Source organism: Dipodomys merriami, unplaced genomic scaffold (assembly GCF_024711535.1).
Source record: "Dipodomys merriami isolate MVZ:Mamm:240054 unplaced genomic scaffold, mDipMer1.0.p SCAF_303, whole genome shotgun sequence".
NCBI lineage: Eukaryota > Metazoa > Chordata > Mammalia > Rodentia > Heteromyidae > Dipodomys > Dipodomys merriami.
In genome coordinates, this window is record NW_027204527.1 from 191,941 (window position 1) to 212,862 (window position 20,922).

Here is a 20,922-nt window from a genome sequence, read left to right on the forward strand (position 1 = left end):
CACTTTAGGGTTCAGGAAGGACCAGACAAATTGATAATTTCTTAATGACAAGGGATGAAGCCACCACTGAGGGCCGGCAGAGCTCCTCAGGACAGATCACCCCACAGGACACAGGATATGCTCATCCTGACCAGCTGAGACAGCCATCATGCCTCTCCAGAATCCACCAGAAACAAGGACCAGAATGATCACCACCTAGGCCACACAGGGACTGGTGGCCATTTTAACTTGGCATACCTTTGTCCTCAAGTCTCCTTATTTTTTATTTTTTGCCAGTCTTGGGGCTTGAACTCAGGGCCTGGGGACTGTCCCGGAGCTTCTTTTGCTAGTGTACTATAACTTGAGCCACAGCACTGCTTTTGTTTTTTTCTGTGTATGTGGTACTGAGGAATCAAGCCCAGGGCTTCATGCATGCTAGGCAAGCACCCTACCACTAAGCCACATTCCCAGCCAAGTCTCCTTATTTAACCGAAGGCAAATGTCTGTACCCCAAAGATAGCTGATGATGTGCCCAAGCTGTTTTCCACCCCATGGCCACCATGGAAGAATTGTCCTTTACATGTCCCTCACCGTGTCCCTTTATTTGGAGTGGAGCTCTTGGGGTTTGGATGGATCTGGGGTGTAAAACACTGGTTTCCAGAGGACAGCTAGCCCAAACCAATCAATGGGTGGGTGGGTGGATTGGTGGTGATAGGCTCCCATCTTAGTAGCCAAGGTAGTGTGGTTGTGCCACCTTATTTGCACTGATTAGATAGATGCATGATTGGAGATTACCACATAAATAGATACTATGATTGTAGCACCCAACATTCAACAGTTGGTACTCCGTGTAACAAACTCCCTGCCCATGATGCAGGGGGTGAACATCTGCTTGGATCCCTCCCATCCTGCCACATGTGCCGAGCTCCGGGGGCAGTGAGCACTGTCAGTGTCTGTCTATGTCTCAGGAGAGCCAAATTCCTAACTCCACCTCCCTAGTGGCTGGAATTGCAAAATTACAGGATATGTGTATATATATATATATATCTACATATATATGTATCTGCCATATACATATTTATGTATATATATATATATATATACACACACACACACACACACACACACACACACACATATATATATGTGCGTATTTGAGCTTCAGTTTGTGGGAACAGCCAAAACCAGTTACTGGATGATGGAAGAGTTGTGCTGGGGGCAGGGCACCTATGGCACCTTCTTTGTCCTGTGGCCAGATATTCCCAGGGGCTGAGACCCCTACTGGGCTGTCACTTGGAGCCACTGCTGGTCTCCTTCCCATGGGGGATTCTGCAGGATGTTATGCCCCTGTGTATGTGCGTAGGGATGGCAGTCATGCTGTGGTCTCCTGCCACTCATTTATGCTCCTCTGGAGCCTCCTTTCCCAGTGTGGAGGAGAGCCTGAGAGAACTCTTTGAAGTCAAAGGCACTTGGACTAATGGCATAATTGCTCTCTGAAACCATTTGCAAATTAATTATAGACTATTGTTAGGTTGATCTAGCTTTTTTTTTTATCCCCACTAAGTAATGAAACATTGCTTGGGGTGATGGGGTGGGGAGCAATCATATACACACACACAGTTAGACAGAACAGAGGTCCACTCTTTGCCACCGTTTTCTTTTCTACCTGCTTTAATGCAATAGCAGAGATGAAACAGCACCCTCCCCCTCCCCCCCCAGCCCCAAGCCAGCGGGTGAGTGAATGGGCCCCTGGAGACCTCTGTGTTCTTAGCCCTGCTAAGGGACATTTTTGGTATTAAGATGCACTTTCAAGAAACAGCAGCTGGAGAATTTGCTGAGACTGGCAGTTCCTGTAAGGACAGGAGGTCCTTGAGGCCCCGCGGTTAGAGTAATGAAACCCAGGAATTTTCCAAGTGGCTCTCTTGAGACTCTCCCTCCCCCACCAGGGGGCTTCCTTCTTCCTCTGCTCCCCATCCTTCTATGCTCTGAAATCCTGTCCTTCATTTGCTCGCTGCTCACAGCAAGCTAATGGAGACACATAGTACAGTATTCACATTTAAAACAAGGTTATTAGTGCTCCATTAGGATAAATGAGGTCTGTGGAAAACCAGCCCATGCATTTCAGTGTCCGCTTAGTGTATCCATTGTGCCCGGATGGGGTCCTCGGAGCCACTGCCCGGGGAGAAGGGGTGAGCTCTGCCCAGAAGAAACTCCATGTGCAGGGGTTGGTGATGGGAACCAGGGTCACACAGGGGGGCTGAGACTGGGGTGAGCTTGGTGGTCAGAGCCCATGGCTGCAAACAGCTATCAAGGAAGATGGTAGCCTTTTGGGGAATCAGAAGTGCTCTGACTGACCCATGGCAGTGGGTCAGGAGTTAGGAGAGTGTGGCCATGGAGTGACAGTGGGTATAGAGTCTGGAGCACCGTGGCCATGGCAGTGGGTAGGGATCATCCTTCACAATGACCAGCAGGTCCCTGGCTCCTCACATCCGAAGAGCCAGGTGCAGCTGCTTATCACCTGACCCCTCTTGAGACCATGGATCACCACCTGACCTCTCCTAAGACCACGAACTGTCAGTCCACTTCTGAAGCCACCTCTGGCCAGTTCTGAACGCACTGGTGACCAGGCCCTGCTTTCCCTCTGCTCACCTCCTCTCCTCCCGCCCTGATTCTTTCTGTTGAACCTAAAGCAAACATCTCTCTCCAAAGATGGCCGAAGACATACAAAAGAGCTGTCATTATCTATTACCTGACACAGACATCCCTTTTCTGCCCTTCGCTACATGTCTTTATTTGGCTCAGAGGAACTAGTGGCCCTATGGAATGTGGGGCTCCTGGTGCTGTGGCTTGGGGCCCCTGGCTCTGGATTAACCACTGTGTGACCTTGGGAGATCCAGGGTCCAAAGAGTCCTTCATACTTTATCCTTTCTCCTCCCTGGGAGCTCACGGAGCCGCTTGCTGATGATGCTAGAATGGGCTCAGCCTGTCTCATTGCTTATGGTGACCCATCCTGAGGGAAGGGGGGGAGGCAGGGCTGTGCTTGATAGCACTCACCAGAAATCCTAGCACTTGCAAGGCTGAGGCAGGAAGATCAAGAGTTCTAGGACAGTCTGGGCTACTTATAATAGTCTGAAACATCCTTCTTATGTCAGGGAGTCAGCTGAGGCTGCCTCTGGTCTGAACTATACAGGATCCCTCAGTCACTGGAGCTTTCCTCCTCCTCCTGCTCCTCCTCACCTCCCTTCTCCTGCTCTTTGTCCTCTTCCTCTTCTTCCTCCTCCTTCTTCGTGCCAGTCCTGGTGCTTGAACACAAGGCCTGGGTGCTGCCCCTTAGTTATTTTTTTTTTTCATTTGGTCAAGGATGATGCTCTACCACTTGAGGCACAGTTCTACTTTCAGCTTTTTGGTGGTTAATTAGAGATAAGTGTCTCATGGACTTTCCTGCCTGGGCTGGCTTCAAACCATGATCCTCATTTTAAAGCCTTCGAGTAGCTGGGATTACTGGTGTGATTTACAGGTGCCCTGGCTGTGTTTTGATATCTTAATGGAGTTGGTGGAAGGGTACTACCTACTTTTTGTTCTGATTTCTGAGTTTGACACTTTTAATACTTATTAAAAATGATACGATTTTCTTGTTTCTGCATCTCTCCTGCCTCAGGGGGTCTATTTGCATTTGTAAACTTCCAGAGTCCTTGGCAGGTTTCTTCCATTTGGAAATAAGGTGCCAGGACCGTTGTTGCCCTATGTAAGTTCCACATGTAGCCTCAGCTCTGAGTTATGACTCAACAGCTCCATAAGGAGTAGAAACAATTTATAATGATGAGATTTATCATGGAGATAAATGGCTACCACTTGTTAATGATGAGATTGATTGCTGTAAAATTTATCTGCTCAGTGTCTTTTGTTAGTAAGGCCAGGGAGATTGCACAACTCTTAATCCCTTCTCAAGAAATCAAGCTGTCCCCTATCCTCAGTGAGGAGCCCAGGGGAGATGTCCAGGAAGAACATACATTGATCAAGACTTTCCAAGGGTACCTTAAGTTATTATTATTATATTTTGGTGGTACTAGGATTTGAACAGGGCCTCGCCTGCTCAGCAGATTCTCTACTTGAGCCATGTCCCAGTTCTTACTGCTTAGGTTAAGGAGGGGGTGTTTACTTTTGAAATAGGGTCTCATGTTGCCAGGGCTGGTGTGAACTTCCTATTTGTATGATACTCCCACATGCATAGCTGCCACTACAACCTGCTTATTGATTGCAATTGTGTGTGTGTGTGTGTGTGTGTGTGTGTGTATCTGAGCTAGCTTTAAATTGTGAGCCTCCTGATCCCTGTCTTTCAAGTAGGAGCCAGATCCCACCCAGGTATGACATCCTGGATGGAAGAACCCATTGGTAGAGTCAGAGCCCTCACAATCCAATCACTTATCAAGGTCCCACCTCCTGACAGTTCATTCAGCTATGATGTCTGGTGGATGAGCCCATTGGTGGAGTCAGAACCTCTATGACCCAATCATCTCTCTCATCTCCAGATGGCAGCAAGCTTTCAACCCAGGAGCCTTTGGACCCTATTCATGCTTCCCAGATGAAGAAGATGACATAAAGGGATGGCAGAGATATCTGGTTGCAGTCCTAATGGAAAAGTTGATCAAATCAAGAGGACAGCAGAGATAGGGACTCAGAGCTCTAAACCCAAGGAGTGGAAGGATCTATCCTGGAACCATCCACTAACAGATTTTGGCTGAGTGAGAAGTTAAAGTCTGCAGTGCCTAGCTGCTTTTATTGGAGATAAAATCATGCATTTGGGGCTGTAACGGAAGTGGGGGGACCTATGGAAGATGAGGCATAGAAAACATTCCACCTGCACATTGCAAAGTTCGGGCCAATGGCTCCTCTTTCTCCTCTCACTGAGAGTCAGCCTTTGGATGGTCGGCTGGGGAAGGAATATCCAGTGTCACCAAAAAGCCAGAAAATCCCCAAACCAAATCTCTATCAGGCTGATTATTTTTCTTCCCATAACTAGTAGCAGGTATTTGGCTGTGTCCATTAAAAGCCATTTCATGTTCCCTTGACAAAGGAGATTTTTATTTAGTGCTGTAAGATCAATAATGAAGCATCTCATGTGAACTATTAAAATGGGAAATGTTTGCTGGGCTGACAATTGTGCTATCAATACATACGGAGTAATACATTGAGGACAGCCAAATGGACCAATAGCTCTTATGGAAAAGGCTTAGCAGGGCACCCTAGCTGGGACGCAGGTGCCGTGCTGGCCTTGGGGGCTGAATTTGGAAGAGTCCTCCATAGATCCCCAGCAGGCTTCTATCTCAAGTGGGGTGGGACATGGCTTTGGCTGCCTGAGCTGCTCACACACATATTTTCCATGTGGTGGAGAGCTGTGTAGAATAAGCTCCTCTCCTTGCCTTCTCAGGGAGGCCTAGAGCAGTTTCACTCTGGACTGCAGTGTCCATCTTGGCCCATGCCCCTAGACAGGATGTCCTGCCTTCCTGCCCCTGTGGTCAGTGCCTGGGACTCCAGACCTGCAGACCCTCTGCCCCCTTACTTCCCACCAGTCTGTCATTGACTTGGCTCTGAATCTATAGGTTTTGTCTCCTAATTCTTAATAGAATGTTCCCAGGACTTTTCCTCCACTTCTGTCTACTGAACACTATTTTTTGTAAACCCTCTTCTCTATCCTCCTCATCACCACTTCCACATCCCCTCCCTCCTCTCCCAGGGATAGGGCTTGAGAAGTCCTAGCCCTGATTGTTTGGTCAACTTGAGTGGATGGAGATACTTGGGGGAGACTGGGGAGGCTCACTTCTGCCCATGTCAATGATGGATTTTAAAATGATCCAATCATATCAGGGTGATGATCGTGAATGGACTCATCAGATCATGATGTGATCAGTGTACATCTGATCATCAGTGGATTCATCGGATCATGATGTGATCAGTGGATCTGATTATTGATGGATTCAGGATTTGATTAGACCCTTGGGAGCTGGTGGAAATGATGGGGTCTGGGTGGAGGAAGTGGGTGGCTGGGAATGTCTCCTTGGAAGCTGTATCTTGCCTGGCCACTTCCTGTTAGTCCCATTGAAAGACAACCTATGAAGAAGCTGAGACAATAGCAAATCAAAACCTGGCAGGGCTTCTGGGATCATTTAACCCCTCATTCCAGAACTGGGATGGGAAGAGCAAGAAACACAGGTGCGAGCTCCTTCACGCCAAGGCGCCAGCATATGCCTTCCTGTCGCTGGAGGTATTTTTTAGACACAATCTCATTGGGAAGGCAGCCTGTGCAATCAGCCACAGAATCTGCCTCCCAACGTGAGTGCAGCCTCTTTTCCACTCTGAAAGCAGCTGACAAGCCAGAGGAAATGGTTTCCACTTGTCACCAAACTTAAGGTCAGGAAGGTGGTACCCTCAGCAAACACCCATTGTCTCTGCTCAGAAAGCTCTCCGTACATCTTCAGTAGGTGCTCCAAAGAGACACCATGCCACAGGCATGACCATGTCTGCATCCTACCTACCCACATCTGCAAACAGCTAGGTACAAAAAAAAATAAAAAACACCTGGAGAGAGACAAGCTGAACAACATGGATGGGAGGGCCAAGAGGAGATAGGAGGTGAGTCATTAAGAATGTGGACCAAACTCTGCAAGTTTTCAAAGGCATGTGGCTCAGGAAGAGTGGGTGAAGACCTGTGGCCTATTTAGATGTGCTTTAAATGTAGCTGTTCCTCCCATTCACTCCAAGCTTCAAATCTTTACCATGAGAAACACAACAGAAAACTACCCAGAATCATTAACATGCAATCAACTGGGAAGCAAAGATATGCTCTTTGCCTTTGCAAACAGGTGAAACATAAGCTGGCATATTCTTTTCCAATCTGAAGAATTTTTCCTTCACACACAAACTAGCCATGAAATATGTATGGGGACAATTCTGTACACACACAAAAATCCTCGATTGAATTTATGGGCAAATTCCAAGGAATAGTAGGTCAAATGATCAAATAAGGGAAATAATGTTAAAAACAAATATCCCCAAACACATACCACCTTTCCTAAAGTTTCACATACTCCTGTCATAGGGATGAGGATGAATGCAAATACTGCAATATTACAAGTGAAATGGATTAAAATCAGCTGTTGTCAGATTGGGGTGTTGTAAATGTGATCTATAAGGAATCGCTAAGAGGAAGTTATACAACATGGATTATTTCCAACTCCAGAAATAAGCAACTTGGGTTTTGATTTTTCCTTTCAGGGCAGACACAGTTCACCCTTTCACATTGTAAATCTCACTAGGGCTGAATAATGCTCTCACAATAACTGACAAAGAAAGAATCATTCATGTCAGACCAAAAGGCTTCCTTCTGTCTGCTCCATGCGGCTTTCTTCCAATAGGCCAACAGGAATGTAAAATCCTGTTCTCAACTATCCATCATGCTCACCCCATCTTTCAATTAATGACACTGCAATCAGGTCGATAGAATGCAATAAGACCTTTGCATTTCTATACCTAGTAATTTGCTGAGTAACTCCAGCCATAAAACGTGACTTGGGGGAAAAAAAACCCTCAAGGAAAATGAATTTTCTCTTGATGTAGCAAGCAATGATTCTGACCACATGCCCAGGTTCTTCCTTCAGGCCAGGCTCATCAGCATGCAATGATGGGATGCACCTGGGGAAGCAGGATACTGTCCATGTGGGAGAGCCCCCCCCGACGCCAACACATGTCTGGTCAACTGGGTCATTTCTCAGGATTGGGGAGCACACTTCCTGGAAATGCGCATTAGAGCATCTGGGAGGAAAGCCATTGTTCTCTTCCTCAGCCATTCCTGAACTAGCTCTTGGTGGTCTGTGGCATTCTGTCTGCACAGAGGAACTGGGGAGCGGTGCTCAGTTTAGCTACACTATCAAGTACTGCTGGAGCTAGGGGTTCTGCAGAGTAACAGACATGCCAGCCCCACCATGTGTGAATTGTCTGTGTTGAACTCCGCCACCGCGCGCACTGTGATGGTAAAGGATGAGTTCTCTGTGGTGGGCCTGATGCACAGGAGGGCTGGTATAAGATGTCCCCTGTCCTCCAGCACTTCTTCATTTTGGTGTTTCTGGAGCTTTCAAACAACAACTTTAATCCTGAGAAGTAAAATCTTTCTACTACATTGATTCGATAATACAGTTTGGCCCACCACTAGATAACAGAATGAATATTGGTTATATTGCCCAATGTACCAGTGTTTAAATATCAATTCAATCATACACTAAATTAGCACTTTCTTTTTGCTGGGTCTGGGGCTTGCAGTCAGGGCCTGGGCACCGTCCCTGAACTCTTTTAGGCTGGTGCTCTACCACTTGAGCCACAGCTCTACTTCTGGAATCTGGATAAGAGTCTCATAGACTTTCCTACCAGAGCTGGCTTCAACCTGTGATCCTTATATCTCAGCCTCCTGAGTAACTAGGATTATAAGTGTGAGCCACCAGCACCAAACATTAATTAGCACCTTTGAAATTCAGATTTGATTGAATGGTTCATTAATCAATTGATAGTTTGGCTAGGCTGGAGATTTAACCCATACTAAGCAAGCACTCTACCACTTGTTTGACATAAGGTCTTCCCTAAGCTTACCTAAGCTAGCCTCAAGCTCACCATTTCCTGCTTCTGCCTCCTAGATTGCTGAGATTACACACATGTACCACCACACTCTTGATGAACCTTGAGTATTTTACTAGTAAGGAAGGAATATGCTTACCTCAAAAGCTACTATGAAGGTTGAAAGAGAGAATGCATATAAAAGTATCATGTAATGGCTAGCCCTTTCCTCTTCCAATTCTTAGATTTCCACATATAAACCAGCAATTTAAAAAAAAGGTAACCAAACCATGCTGCTTAAATGAGATGCTGCATATAGAACACAATGATCAGTCCAGCACTATACAACCAAAGGGTAGCATCACTATTGCCATACACAGCCAGCAATGTTTCAAAGGCTGAGTGCACCAAGGCTCCAGGAGTGACCATGATGTCCTGCATTCAATCCTAAGTTCCACTTAGCTCTGATCACAGCATTTGTAGAAGACATAAAAGATGAAGACTATGGCCCATGACAAATCACATATCTCAGATCCACATAGGAAATAAATATCCATGGGCCCTGGGACAGACAGGCCATGGACAGTCACATCAACATGCCTTCCCATGAATCCCAACAACATTTAGACTGGACAAAACATGAGGACTTAAGTTCTGCCATGGAACTATAAGAAGAAATCGAGAATGTGCCATGTGCTGTGGAGGCCCCGGCCACTTGGGGTTTCCTCCACCAGGGGTGGGGAGCTAAGTGTCCACTTCATAAGCACGTGTCCCTCCATGACACAGCCACCAAGAGCAGGGCAGGTGGGATGTAGAGAAAAGGAATTTTTCTACAGTGAAAAAAGTTAAATCATACAATGAAAACGATTGCACAGCATCACGTGAGGAAAACAATGCTACTCTTGCCATCACATTTATGGTAATTGGTGTTTGACATCTGTACCACCAGAAGTATTTTTAAAGGACTCTTTTTATTTTTTTGTCATAATGATCATTACCTAATGAAATGAGACAATGCATGAGAGAGCTTAAAATAATCACCACAAAATACCATGCTTTGTGAAGACATCAAGTTCATTACTTATGCGTGGTTGATAGAAAACACGGGGAAGCTTTTAGAAACTGAAAACCTATTAAGTCCGCCCGTGATGTGGAGAGGATGTCTGCCATGCTCTCGGGGAGAGAAGAGTAGCTCCCACTCACGGGCTGTGTGCACCTTGCCAGGTAATCTGTGCCATGCGAAGTTTGTGTCTCACAACCCCTCAGTCTTCACAGCACCCCTCTGCGGTAGGCGCCACTGTCACCATCACTGTTTTTGCAGATGAAGAGATGGACGCCCTGAGAGGTCAGGTGAGTTGTCCAGGATCACAAAGCCAGCATGCAACGGGGCCAATGTCAAGTCCAGACAATGGATGCCCAAACTGGGCATCCATGCCTGAGTGACTGGTCACCCTCATCTCCCTCTCAAGTTCCTTAGATCCTCATCAAACTGAACATCAGTACAGAGTGCTGATGAACTATGCCACATGGCCTGTGAATGGACTGTGGGAAGAAGAGAGAGTCTACAGAGCCAAACCACCAAAGGCAGCCATGTGAGTTCATTCATTCATTTGGGAATTATCACTCTCTCGGAGTGGTCATTTTCCTAGCATCATCCCCACCTGTTTATCATTTCACTACCATAACATGTGGCTGCATCCAACCCTCCCAAGGGCCACATGTTCCATCTAGTGCTCGGGTTTAAATTCTCTGTAGCAAACGGAAGCTTGAAGGAATTTTCAAGTTCATCTCCACGTGGGCTGAAAGACGGACCTACCCAGCTGTCTAATGATTGTGCAGGTTCTCTGCTGGCTTTGGGTATGCTAAGACAGAGTGTAGAATTGCTGGGTCTCAGGGTTGGCCACACTGTCAAAGGGGCTGAAATTGAATTTGAAAGGTTGTGGTTGGGGCATAAGATCCCACCTTGAGACAACCAGGAAAGCTAGGTGGGAGGTCAGGCTGACAAGAGCACCTACAAATTCAAGTGTGACGCGCCCAGAGATAGCTGGGGCTCACCTTCAATGAGCCGGTGAAATGAGAAGCAAAGCACTTGCAAGAGAGAAAGGTGGATTGCTTGGGGGCAGAGGGGCAATGCTGTGCGTGCAGGGACAAGTGGCCAGTTCACGGATGCTCAGCCAGGGTCGTGGTCAAAGCCCACAGATGCACCTGGGCATTTTGTTTGCAGAAATTCAACTGGGGTTTACATTTCCATAATACTATACAAGTTAGCTTATCATAAGTGCCCTTTTTCATGGGCACAAAGGTAGAATTTGGACTGAGCTACACTGAGGACACTTGTCTCCATTCGTCACCCCCTTGGCAGTGCAGACACCAGGTAGGAAGAGTGACAACTAAAGCCCCCCACTTACCAGAAATGGGGAAGGGTGGGTGTGGAAAGCAGGCCAATTGGACCAAACAACACGGTCAAGGCAAGAACATTTCCCCTTATCCAATGACAGAACAACACACCACCAACCACCACTTCCCACAAGGCATCCATGTGCCATGCAGCCTTCCACTGCAGCCCACACCGCACTTTGAATCAGGATATTGACTGGACTGGACTGGGGGGGAGGCCCCACAATGTGGAGTGGCTGGGAAGGTGGACCATATTGCAATCTGATCACATCTTTTTGGGGGGGAGGGAGGGGTCTGGTAGTGGGGCCTGAACTCTGGGCCTGGGCACTGTCCATCAGCTCTTCAGCTCAAGGCTATCGCCTATCACTTGAGCCACAGCGCCATTTCCAGCTTTTTTCTTTTTGCTTATGTGGTGCTGAGGAATCGAACCGAGGGCCTCATGCATGCAAGGCAAGCACTCTACTATTGAGCCACCTTCCCAGCCCCAGCTGATCTTGAACCTATCAAGGCCAATAACTGGTTCTGTGCTCTTCAATAGCTTTCAGTACCTATTGGAGCCTCTGTGCCCAGCCTGTAAAGTGGCATTGAAATGGACTTCACCCCCAGGCTCATTGTAACAACGCAAACAGAGAACACCTCTGGACTCTACACAGCCCTGAGGTGTGTGCAGAATTCACGTACATGTTAGCCTGTGTTAGAGACAACCTAGGGAGTGTAGGCAGCAGGACCAAGCCTGCGCCCCTGCACCAGTCCCATCCTCTCTCCTCTGGAAGATGGCCGTGTTCACGGGGTTGCCCTGCAGAAGGTTGTCATGATGATCAAAGGAAACAATATCCTTGGATACCCAGAGGTGTATGGCTCATTTTAGTGCCCAGAATGTGAAGCTAAACCCTTAGGTCAAAAGTCCACCAAAGAAAAAGAAAAACACAGAATAAGTAGGAGTTTCTTTCCCTTTGGTGTGCGCTATAGTGGGAGTTGGTGTGCTGAGTTCAGTTTCTCCTACTTAATGGTTTAGAAGTCTGTGCTGCCATGCCACAGAGCTGGGACCATGCTGGAGCCATCCGCCGGTAACCCCAGCCCAGGTGCCCCTCTGACGCAGGGGTGTGGCAGCTCCAGGTGCTCTGGGTGCACACAGCGGGCTCAGGACGCCTCCCTCCAGGCATTCTCAATTGTTTTACATTCCGGAAGAACTGCATGAACTCTTCCAACAACAATGATTTGTTCATTCTTAATACCAACAGACTAGGAGCAGAGGGCTCTGCCTGGGCAGACAGCATTCAGAGAAACCACTTCTCCCCCCAGGGTTCCCTGGCTTTTCCATGCAATGATACCACAGTCATTTGCTACTCAAGGACAAAGGCTCCTCACCCCTTTTTAGAAGAATCAAGGACTTAACCTTGCTGAGAAATGTCCTGACACTTGAGTGACACCACCAATTCTTTTGCTTTTAATTTGAAGGTTGTTTTTTGTCAGTTGTGAGGCCTGAACTCTGGGCCTGGGTGCTGTCCCTCAGCTTTTCAGCTTCAGACTAGAGCTCTACCACTTGAGGCACAGCACCACTTCTGGTTTTCTGGAAAATAAGAGATAAGAGTCTCATGCACTTTCCTGCCTGGGCTGGCTTTGAACCACGATCCTCAGATCTCAGCCTCCTGAATAGCTAGGATTACGGGTGTGAGCCACAGCACCCAGCTTTAATTTGGCTTTTTCAGGTAAATCTCATAGTTTTATCCAAGTGATCTATGGACTGTGACCCTCTCATTACCTCCTCCTAAATAGCTGGGCTCCACCGGCGATACACCAGAACCTTTCCTAGAGCCCTTGTCCATTTAGGTTTCCAATAAAAGTTTTGTGAAAATAACTGAAGCCCATTTCTTTTAGATGTCTTCTTTAGTTCAAATTTCTTACTATTTGCATGAGCCTACCCTCAAATTAGCTATGCCAGCCAAGATCTTTGAAGTGCCACATATAAAGCTTTCAGGCTATAATCTAAAACATATGTTGCATAAAGGAATCTATTTCTTCATTGATGTCCTGAGTACAAGCAGACAGGCAAAGCAAATGCCTGTTGATGTGCTTTTCCCTCATCTTGTTCCTGCCTGGGTCAGCATCTGACCTTCAGCACATATAGGCTCCCCACAGTCTGCACAGCAGCATTGCTTCCTGGTCCTGCCTGTGGCCCCTTTGCCATAGCAGAACTAACTTGTAGCTTAAAGTCCAAAACCTGCCCAGGAACTCATAGAGGAGTTACCAGTAGGAGTCAGGGTAGGGTAGACCATGTTTCCTGAGTATATAATGGCTGCTGCTAATATTCTTTCTTGAAGAGGATGCTATAATATTGCTGTGAGAATAGAGCCTCTATATCTGAGGAATTAGGATGTAGTTAGAAAAAAAAGGGGAGGAAAAGGACTCATAGGATTTAATTGATAAAAAGTGAATGTAAATGTGGGAAGGTAGCTCAGTGGTAGAGTGCTTGCCTTGCATGCAAGAGGCCGTGGGTTCGATTCCTCAGTACTATATAAGCAGAAAAAGCCAGAAGTGGCTCAAGTGGTACAGCGTTAGTCTTGAGCTGAAGAGCTGAGGAACAGTGCCCAGGCCCAGAGTTCAGGCCCCACAATGAAAAAAAAAAAAAGTGAATATAGTTTCCCTTTACTGAACTTGTACACTAATGACCTAGGGTAAAACTTAACCGCTCTGCTTTGCTTTCTCTGTTTAGGAATTGGTGACTTTTGACTCACAATGAAACTGCAGAGCTTCAGTGAAATAATGGATGAGAAAGCGGAGTGCACATTCAAAGTGCAGCAGGAAAGCATGCATTCATTCAGAATTCGGGAAGTATACAGAACATAAGAACATTCACCCTTACTTGTGCATACTCAAGGAAATAATTCTCAGTTAAGATTTTTTTTAAATAAAAAGACATTCTGTGAAAGTGTCAGGAAAATATTGAGGAAATATAGAGACAAGAGGCAGTGGGGGGTGGGGATTTAGCTTAGTGGAAGTGCACTTGCCTAACAGTAAGGTCCTCAGCTCTGAAAAAAAAAAGAAAGTTGTTTGATTGTCTCTGTCCCTGGTGTCAGCTTCTTATTTCCCCTTAGGTGTAAGTAGCTCTATGGGCTTTGTCTTGGTGCCCCAGCCTTGCTTTGCAGAATTTCCACACATAGTGTATGCAGCGTGAACCTGTGTTTAGTCAACTTCATCTTAGAATTCCTCTATGCATCAGGACATAGGGTATTATTGTTAGCTATGTGCTTACACACAATGGTCAGCTTTCTTAATCCCAGGTGGGTCAGTGGATCAGAGACTGCTTATGAAAAATTCTCTTGACATATGCGGATTCTAAGATACATGTATTGCTCCTGCCAAAATGTTGTCCCTGCGCAGAAAATGAAAGGGACAGCATTCTGAAGGCACCTGCAAGGTTTCCTATTTGGTTTCTCCCTAGCTCTCAGTGGGCACTCCACAATCTGGTGACAAAAAGACTAGTGGTAATTCATGACAGAATCCCGAGCAAGCAGCCCACTTAAAGAGTCATGCAGCCCATGTTTTCCCTGGGTCTTTCAAGCACCCACTTCCCAGAGAAAAGCTTCTGTCCTCAGTCAAATGAGTGCCCTTTCTGCTTCAAGTATCATCCAAAGCCGCATTAATGAAACTGGTGGTGTTTGAAGACTATTCAATATAGATTTGCATGGCTATGACATGCCAAGCAATGTTCTAGAAAGACTGTGGTGGGAACTGAGTATGCACACCAAACACAGACACACACATGCATGCACATACATACAAATGTGTGTGCAGTAAATCCACAGAAGTGAATATGCAGTAATTGGTCATGAGAAGTGTTAAGGGAAAGGAAGTATAGAGGAATCAAAACAGCGGTTGAAAGAGGTGATATTGATGAAGATATATTGTATTCTTAAACTGCTGTGTTAGATAGCAATTCCTTTGTATAACTCCTTAAAGATAATAAATAAAAGAATACATTGCTTTTAAAAGTAAAAGCAAAGAGTTGCCTGGCACTGTTATCTCAACCCTATACTCCTGACAACTCATGAGGCTGAGATCTAAGGGTCCCGTTCAAAGTCCTTGACAGATAAAGTCAGTGAGACTCAAGGGACTGAGCATCATCCATAAACAGAAGAGCCAAACAAGCAAGAGGCCATAAGTTCAAGACTAAGGTCAAACACAAAAAAGGGAAGAAAAAGAAGGGAGGGAAGGGAAGAAAGGAAGGAGTGAGCACTTATAAAAGTCAAGTTTAGAGAAAAATAAAGAAGATGTTAAGTGTGTATTCATATGGTTCCTCTATGGTGGATATAGTAATTACCATAATTGCTATAAATAATCTTTACAGAAGATAGACCAACTAACTAATGTGACAAATAAGCAGAAGGCAGGCTAATGGTACTAGTTATATATATTGATCATTAGATATTATACCAAACAATTCACCTTTTATCCCCTGGACTATGGGGAGGAGCTAACACTCCACTGAGAACAATGAAACCATACAACAAAGCCATTAGCCTGGAGTTACCAGTCAGTGACAGAGCCCAATACCACTCAAGGTTTCTAAAAGTTGCCTTTGGCTACAAACTCAGGGTCACTATCAGACAGATCTATCCCTCTAAGAAAAGTAAGGAGGTTCTTATTTTCAACTGGACTTGTAAAGAGATTTGCAAAATTTAATCTTACCTCCTTGCTCCAGACTACAGGGATTTGGGGAGCAAGCACCCAGCATTCCATAGCTCTTAACCGTTCCTTGTACCTCTGTTTCTAAGACAAAAGAAGCTATTACAATTTATGAAGACAAGAAAGGCAAGACAATCCTGCGGAGTGATTCAAGTATGAGCTCAGGGGAAAAGACACCCAGGCTCCTTAGACCAAGGTTACTGACAAAGATTCGGGGAGAACCTAAACCAAGCCTGGATGGCAAACCCAGCAGCAAAAACCGCCGAGGTCTATGGGAAGGCCAAGTGAGTGGAAGGCAGGGGAGCAACAGGATGGCTCGGCTCGCCCCTCGGCAGCAAAGAAGAGCAAAACAAAGCTCCCAAATTCCACCCTAGTCCCAGGCAATTTAATACATTTTAATTACTTATAACTTGCTGTATTCCAGAACTGTTCTGATAAACTAGGTGTAGGAGAGAATGGGAAAGTAGAAAGATATGTATACCAGCATACAATGGAGACAGGAATGGAGTTAATACAGAAATACACAATGAGTACCACGTAATGACCTCTGTATTCCAAGGGGAGGTGGGGCAGGGTAGGAATTTAGCTTGAGACTGGCTTCCAGCCAATCAAACCATGATACAGATCACAGAGTCCAGAAGAGAAAATAGCTTGCCGTCTTCATACATAAGGCATTGTTACACCACGCCTCCACTCCCCACAAAGCAATCCCTCCCAACTGTGACCACAGCGGAGAAGGATATCCATCCTTTACTCTGAAGGGAAGACTGGATGCAGTGGACAGAACACCAGTCCTTCTCTAGACGGATGACCCTGCTCGTTCCACTTAGAACTTTGCATTGGGATCTTTTCCCAGGCCAGGACTATGCAGGAGGCTTGTCTCTCAAAACTCGGGCAGTGGGCCGCAGTTAGAAGCCCCCAGTCAGCCAGATGACCACAGGGTGGACAGCTGCTGCTAAGCTGTGAGGTTCAGTGAATAACGGGTATCTCATGTATTTATGACTTCCGATGCCTTTAAGTTATAGTGTGTTTATTGTAACAGTAAATACATTTGTGAGCTAACCGAATATGCCCATTCCCAAACTGCCTTCTCTTTATCTGGAAATAACTCACTCATCTTTTCTCTTCCTCCTCCTCTTCTGTTTCCTCTCCTTTCTACTTCTTCCTCTTCTCATACTCCTCTTCCTTTCCTCCTCTTCTCCCTCCTTTCCCATCTCTTCTTCCTCCTCCCCTCTTTCTCCTCTTCCTCCGTCTTCTGTTGCTGCTTCTGCTCCTCCTCCACCTTCTTCTTCTCCTTTCCTTCCTCCTCTTCCTCCTCCTCCTCCTTCTACTTCTCTTGCAATGTAGGAGATTGAATTCAGGGTCTCATGTTTGCTGGGTAAGACCTCTATCACTTGAGCCACACCCCCAATTCTGTTTGCTTTTAGTTTCTATTTTTAGATAAGATCTCTTCTTTTGCCCAGACTGACCGCAGATCCTAATCCTCCTACCTTCATCTGCCAAGTAGCTTGGATTACAGGTATGTGTAGTGATACATGATGAATAAGTGGTTTTTCTCATCCAGATCTTACCATTGAAGGGCCGAAAGCATGTGTCTTCTTTACCATAATGGCCATGGCATGCAGCTGGTACCAGCAGTAACAAGAACTTAGCAAATATTCATCAGACCATGACAAGACAAAAAGCAGATTCAAAACACAAAAGATAAGGCTGTGATGAGCACCTGCCACGTGGTGGTGGCCAGCTTACCCTGGGTGAGGCTCTGAGGTCAAACCCAAGGCCTGTCCACACAGCTCTCCCTCTGCTCCAATGGTTCTGACATGTTTAGCTGATTGACCTTCCTCCTGAACCTAAAGCATACCATCCACATCCTCAACTGGAACCAACAAGAGCTGGTCTTTTTATTTTTCAAGTAGGTAGCCTGGATCTAGACTTCTTTTCTACCTGAGTATTTTAGAAGAGTTCAATAGATCAGTACAACATTCATTTATCTTGGACTGTCATTTTGATCTATCTTTTATACAGGTTTATACAATTCAAAGGAATTGTAGTCCTCATTATTTCCTCATTGGTTAATAAATTATTAAGAAGTTAGTTTGATGGGGCTTTTTAAGATGGGGGGGATCAACCTTTGTTGAAGTTGTTAAAAGCAGATTTTCCTCTTAAACACTGAGATCAGTTTTTGTTCAGTTTGGTTTTATTTTTTTAGAGTGAAACCTAAATATACAAACACACCATTGCCTCTTAATTTCTATTGTTTGAAGTCTTTGATTAAATACAATTCCCTGTATAGCTTATCTGAGTTCCCATGGGTATACCTAAGATTGCATTGACCATTCAAAGCCATTCAGCAAGTAAGATATGAAATGCCTGGGACACTTTGCAGCAAATAGTGAAAGTTCATTCAAAGTTTTGGTCCTCCACAGCCACAAAGAGATGTAGGGTGTACAAATAGAATGGCTGAGTCTACTCCCTGCAGGCTGCACCCAACATGGTGGCCTTCCCTCCCATCTTGATAGAGATCTTTCACCTCACAAGTGGTTCCAGAACTCAGGTAATGAATCTTTGAAACAAATCTGTTCGGAGACAATTGCTATTATCTTCTAGGAGTCAACAAACTAGCTGTCAGCCAGCCTTACATTTGGATACTACTGAAAAGACACAGTATGACAGTTCACCAGTTTGTGAGTTTGTGTGAAAAGAGGAAACTATCTTACAGCAAACAGTCCATGCCAGTTAAGAAGTCGCTGGCACTATCAGATAGAGGGAACAGAAGAGCCCAAATCATTGTCAATAATCAGTTTCCTCTGTGCAATTTCTCACCCTCATTTTGCTCATGAGCTATGAACAGGAAAACTCCTGCAAGTGAACCAGTCAGCAACCATCACAAAGCCTCAGGATGGAGGAGAAGAGAACTGATCTAATACATTCCTACAATAAATTCATACATTTGTTACTCCAAACTCCTGCCAAATACATCGTTTCATGAGGGCATAATCTGTAAAAGATTTCCACGGTTGAATGTTTCAACTCAGTACTTTTGCTGCTCTGACACTGAGACTTGTCCCATTGTCACATAAGATGGTGATGTACAGAGAACAATGTCTGGAGCTCAGGCCGCCTGGCCCTCCCCTGTTCACTACTCAGGGTTGAATCTTCTGTACCTCATTCTCTGAATCAGGAAATCAGGAGCGGAACCTCTCTTCTGAAATTGTGTTGAAGCACATATGTGCACGTACGCACACCCCTCCACACACAAACTGCTCTAAAGAGTATGTGCAGTTTGCCCACTTAAGAAACAATTCATAAACACTCTTGAATCCCCCAAAAGAAGTAAAGTATCCCCCAAATGAGAGGTAGAAGGAAAGAAGTTTCTAGAAGCAAAGTAGGAGCCTATTCACAATCAAACTAAAGGGAAGGAACCAAGGATAGCCAGAAGGGAAACTCACAATTCATAGAAAATGAAGAGTGTAAGCCACAGAATCAGAGAAGGGAATGCAGCAAAGGGCAGGGGGGTTGGCTGAGTGGTTGAAACTTCTGGAATGAAAAGTTCTGGACAGGAGTGAAGCCTGGCATGGACTCAAGCCCCAGGCATCCCCCAGGAGTTGGTGGAGAAACAGATTCCCTAGAGAAGACAATCTGGTCAGATATAACCTGTTGTTCTCTGAGAGAGAGAAGTTCCAGTGTGACCGCTGCTCACCACAGTGACCCAGGGCCCAGTGGCAGGATGCCTGCCCTGTGCCCTGACAAGTCCCACCTGGGAGAGCGTCTGCCCTGCCTCAGGGCCAGTTCAGGCCTGCCATTGTACACAACAGCCCTTGTTTCCTCCTCTAACAAGCAGCTCAATATCCAACTACCATGGGAACCCAGTCCGAGAGGCACAGGCACGATGGAGGGGAAGCTGCAGAGGCAAGCATTTGGAAAGGAGTTGAGATCACAGCAGGCAAAGCAGCCATGAGGGTGTGTCTGCAAGGAGTCCTTAGCTGGGTAAGGGAAAGAGGCCAGTGCAGGTGGGCAGGGCACTTCCATAACCAATTTGATCATCTAATAAAGCTGCCTGTGGTGGATAGATGGCTTCTGATTTGACATCTGCAACAGAATAAGGGGCTGCAAATTCAATGAATAGTCTCTGGCCAGAGAAATAAGGTCAAAAGCTTAAGTTTCTGTACTTCCAGTGGTTCCTGGTATCTCCAGTAAGTATACTAAATTAAAAGACATCCTAGGGTTTTCCCTCCTTCTCTTCCCTCCCAAAGGCATTTGTGGTCCCTATGGAGTTCGCAACCCCCTGTAAGGCAGTCGCCACTTCTCAAACTCCTTGCATCCGCTGCAATATTTAGGCATCATGCCAGGAATCCATGACTGGTGCCTATAATCCTTGGTACTCAGGGTACTCAGATCTGGAGGATCACCAGTTGAGGCCGTTCTGGGAATAGAAGTCTGTGGATTCAGCTTAGGTACACCTTTACAGACGTAGGCATTTTCTCTGTCTTGCCACAGCCACCACGGTATGCCCTCCCCCAAACAGAAGGTCCTGTCCACACAAATATGTTCATGGTGAAAATGGACACTCAACTGGTGCCCATCAGAGGCAGAGTTCAAGCTCATGGTCCGTGGCTAAGTATGAGACCCTAGGAAAGAATCCACAGGTGCTCTTAGAGTGACTACATGGCGCAAAGTTCCTAACTCCATGGGGGAGGGGGGGTCTCAGAACTTCAACTCTGTAACACATGATCAAACCATGTCATTCTACACCCCAAATTGAAATTCTGCATTACCCTGAAATGCATTACTACACTGGGGGTTGGGGGGGGGAAGGGAGATAATCTGAGCCATCAACCAACGATAGGTAGAGTTGAATAAACAAGAGAAGGGTAAAACAATTTCAATGATTTCCACACTGCAAGTGTCCAAAAGATAGGGACTATGGAACCTTCCTATCTCCACCATTCCCTACGAATATTTTCATCACTTCTTTCAGAGAATTCTGAAAGAATTGATGAGTGAGAAAGAACTTCTCACTCCTATCAGAGGACTGAAGAAGCACAGGTCCTGAGAAGTCAGGTGCCTTGGTCCTTCAAGTTCTATGAAATAGACGTCTAGATTTCTCCACATCTATTCCTGCATTGCCTGGTTTGGCTTTTGTTTGGAGCAAAATGCTAAGCAATAAAGCTTCCTCAAGCAGTCTTCTCTTCTGGGGGGGGGGGGGCGGGGTGAATGTGTGGAGCCCCAGTTGCTAAGAATAGCTCAGAACACCTTGGA